A 4,173-nucleotide genomic window follows, 5' to 3' on the forward strand; every position below is an offset into this window, starting at 1 on the left:
AGGTGTGCGTCTGGCTGCACTTTAAATGTGGTGCCCGGGGTGATGAAGCGGTGAGGTGATGGCGTTGCGGGCGAATGAAAGCCCACCCACCACGGAAACAGCGTGTTTCCCGGGAATGCATAATTAATGCGGCAGGTTTGGGACGATACAGTGTGAAAAGCCGCCATTGTGGCTGGCGGGCAAAACCGCTACTGCACTTAGTGCAAATCAGGAACGATTCCACCTTATATATTGGAAATAACAACAGGAGGCACATGGACTTCATGGACAATATATCACCTGTGCAGGAAGAAGCTGAGAGAGATGGAGAGTTGCTCGTTGGCTTTTTGATCATTGGGGTATGAAATGTGAGGCAGTAATAAACCAAATAAATAGGACGCTACATTACATTGCCAAATTAGTTAATCTCCGTCTCCCGAGATCATGCTGAAGCTTTTCAGTGCCCTGGTCAAGTTCACCAAGTACACAATTCTGACCATCATTGCGTCAGCATTGATAAGCCAGGGTTTTTTTTATAACCTCAATAAACATCAGCCTGGATTTCCATTCACAAGTCAGATGTGCAAAGTCTAGACAATTCCAGGCACCGTGAACCCAACCTTTAAAAACAGCTGCCCAGGCATCAGAGTTTCAGTTTACTGGGGTGGGTGGTGGTCAGACATGGGGGCAGGCTATGTTAGGAGTCAGGGCAGACGACCCTGGAAATAGTGAGGAGGATGCCGGGTGCAGAGGCGCGCTGGGAGAAAGACCTGCTTTGGGGCTCTGGCACTGTGTCCAAAGTTTAAGAAAAGAATAAAACAGGAAACATCCCTTCATCCCTCACCCACCTCACCCCCTCCGCCCCCCCTCACACATTCCCCATGCCCCATCCATGCCACTGCATGCCCTGTACCTACCCAATAACCCTGCATGCCCTCCATGCCAACTTATGCTCCTGCATGCATCCCATAATCCCTCACATGCTCCATGCAAACCTATGCTCCATGCTCACCCCAATGGCCCTTTATAGCCCCTATAGCCCCTATGCTGACTTAGTGCCAACTCATGCCAGCCCATGCCTCCCAACCCAACACCCTTTGCCCTTACACTACCATGCCAACTCACCCAGTATTCACCATGGACAGGCCTCAGGACTCATGCAGAGATGAGATAAAATAAAATTCCATTAAAGTTCTATCACAGGCCTCATTATATTGAAAAAAGAATCTAATTCAGAAAAACCCATGTGAAGACATATGCTGCCCAGTAGATGTCGGGATGTTCAACAACGATGCTTCAGTGTGGAGCAGGGTATAGCTGGACCAATTCTTCCTGTCTCAGCCAGCAAGTCCAAACTTATGCAGATAAACTCCACTCAGATGAGGATAATCTGGCTCCAGGTCGAGAACCACACGCGGTTTCACAAAGCAGAGAGAGAGAGAGAGAGAGCCAGTCAGGGTAGCCTCCTGTTCTCAGCCTTTCCCCTATGAGACTGAAAGCAAAACCACAGGTTCAAACTTAAGGTTTGCCTCTGCCTTTTTGTCTTCCAGCTTTCCATTAATTAAAGGGCTTTGCAGTTTAAAACAAACAAACAACTCCTTCTCAAGTATCATGTAGCTCAGGTGATTGCTGGGAAGAGACCTGCTTGCTCACAGTTCCAAGGTGAACTTATGACCTATTTAAAAAAAAAATTCTCTTGGGCAACCTCCAATGTCCAAACAATGCAATGTCCTTCCATATTTTAAAAAGTAATTTAAAAAGATATGATTTTAACAAGGGGATGTGGGCGTCGTTGGCTGGGCCAGCATTTATTAACCATCCCTAGTTGCCCTTGAAAAGGTGGTGGTGAGCTGCCTTCTTGAACCGCTGCAGTCCATGTGGTGTAGGTACACCCACCGTGCTGTTAGGGAGGGAGTTCCAGGATTTTGACCCAGCGACAGTGAAGGAACGGTGATATATTTCCAAGTCAGGATGGTGAGTGGCTTGGAGAGGAATCTCCAGGTGGTGGTGTTCCCATATATCTGCTGCCCTTGTCCTTCTAGATGGTAGCGGTGGTGGGTTTGGAAGATGCCTTCCTATCGTTCAGTCACCAGTTCCTTCCTCCAGCTCCATCCACTGCTTCATTCCCTTTCGCTGTCTTTTCCCATTCCCAATTGCTCCCGTTCCTAACGCTGCTCTTTCAATTTTATCCCTCCTCAGCCACTGCCACTTCCCTGATCGCTCCCTCAGCTTCTTCACCTACCTGAAAGCCGCTGCTGGTGTTGTGGTGGCCTGATCATCAATGCCACTTGGCTGGTGAGCTGCCTATTACTGTTCGAAGCTCACCATTCAATGGGGTTGAGGCCTAAGGTTCAATATTGGGTGTATCCCGGGTCTCACCATTCAGGATCAGGAATCATTCCCTATGCCCCCCACCGCTCAAAAAAGAGTACGCCCAAATGCTTTACCACCTGTGACTAAGATTATCAACATTTTCTCTTCTCTTTGTTCTAATGATGAGAAACTACAAAGAAAATTCAGTTGACAACTCCAGAATCAAGTTCAGGACCTTGATTCAACCCTAATTGTTGAACAGTATGTCTTGGAGGGAGATGTGGAATTGAAAGTGAAATTTTAATTCCCTATTTTTGCTGAATAAGAGTTTAGAAAGCTTATCGGAGAGACTGGCACAAGCAGCCTCTTGATGTCCAACTACCTGAAAGGAATGGACAGTAAAACTTGGAATGAAGAGTACCAGTAAAACTTGTCCGAACTGGTCTTAAAATGGAACTCCAGTATTATTGTGCCAGTATTACTGATTTTTTTCTTTAAGATCTATATTTTTAATTAGCATTTGGTCAGTTTTGCAGAGTCTTCAAATGGATTCGCAATTCCATCTTTCGGGACGATGGGTCAAAGGGTTCTCATATTCAAAAGCTCAGGTCTGTGGAAGCTGCTCTGGTCTCTTTCGGCTTGTTGACTTTAACATTTACATCTGCCGCTTTCTTTGCCTCTGCTTGGTAACTGGGGCTTGAGGGCAGCCTTCACCGCTCGCGCACGGATTCGAGAGTACTGAATGTCGCTCAGGCTGGCCTGCCTCCAGAACGCCACCATCTTCACCTCCTTCACCGCCGCAGCCAAGATAAATTTTCATTCCCTAACCAGGAATTGAACCCGGGCCGCGGCAGTGAGAGCGTCAAATCCTAACCACTAGACCACCAGGGGAGATTTTTGATGAAGTAGGTTTGAAGTGGCTTCTCCCTCTGGGTTAAGCATTTAGTCTGATAATTGTTCACCTTCACTTGCAAGGCTGGGTGATAAGTTTATAATTCCAAAGGACAACTTTTTATCAAAAAAATAGATTTAGATTTTGTTAACCTCAGATTATTTTAATGAGAGTATAATAGCTGCTTTGTACACAACATCACAACAGGAATGCACTAATTGGTATTGTGTATAGACCTTACGGACAGGTCTTGTTGAGCTCTAACAAGATAACAATTTCTTTCAGAATGCATTTGGCAAACTTTCTGTAAAGGCCATACACGTAGATTTAGCATTTGTAGGTCACTCAGGAAGTGACCTGGCTTCAAGGAGTTTGCTGGATCCTGAATTTTAAGTCTTAAAATAGAAACTAGGCTCAAAATGTCCAAGTATTGTTCATAAAACTTCACTGAAATAGAAATTGTTGCCTTATGCAAAAGCAAATGACAGAAGCTCCTGCCAGTTTCCCAATGCCATGTTCTAATGTTTTTTTTAAAGTCTGGAGTCAGATTTGACTTGACCGGTCTGTCTTTTGAATGTCTTCTGCACATCTCTAAAACATGAACCCCTGCCTTTCTCTTTCAGGCGATGTCAATATGTTATCCTTTCTAGTGAGTTTTGTTACCTCTGTGTAAACACCACATTGGACTGCGCTGGCTTGATTTCCTGTTTTAGCACAGAATGCAGCTTCAGGTATCTCTGTCTGGTGCCTGGGTTGACTTTTTTGCAGACCTCCTGCTAACTTTTGTGTCACTCACCATAGCACAGCTAGCAGAGTTGATGCTAGTTTACACTGCTTTATAACATGAGCACTTCACTATGTAATGTGCGTACGTTATTGTGTCACGTGAAGTGACGTGTCATCATACTGCCTGCAAATAAAAAACATCAAGGTTTCTTTTGCTTGGTGCCCCTTGTGATGAAAACTATGAAACATTGCCATGATTTCTC

The 4,173-nt window shown here is 45.3% G+C and overlaps 1 pseudogene; it reads right to left on the reverse strand.

Annotated features, from left to right (window-relative positions):
- Positions 1 to 2,837: 2,837 nt before the first annotated feature.
- LOC144690065 (ATP synthase F(1) complex subunit epsilon, mitochondrial pseudogene) lies at positions 2,838 to 3,072 on the reverse strand (annotated as a pseudogene).
- Positions 3,073 to 4,173: the final 1,101 nt, after the last annotated feature.

This window comes from Cetorhinus maximus, chromosome 14 (assembly GCF_964194155.1).
Source record: "Cetorhinus maximus chromosome 14, sCetMax3.hap1.1, whole genome shotgun sequence".
Lineage (NCBI taxonomy): Eukaryota > Metazoa > Chordata > Chondrichthyes > Lamniformes > Cetorhinidae > Cetorhinus > Cetorhinus maximus.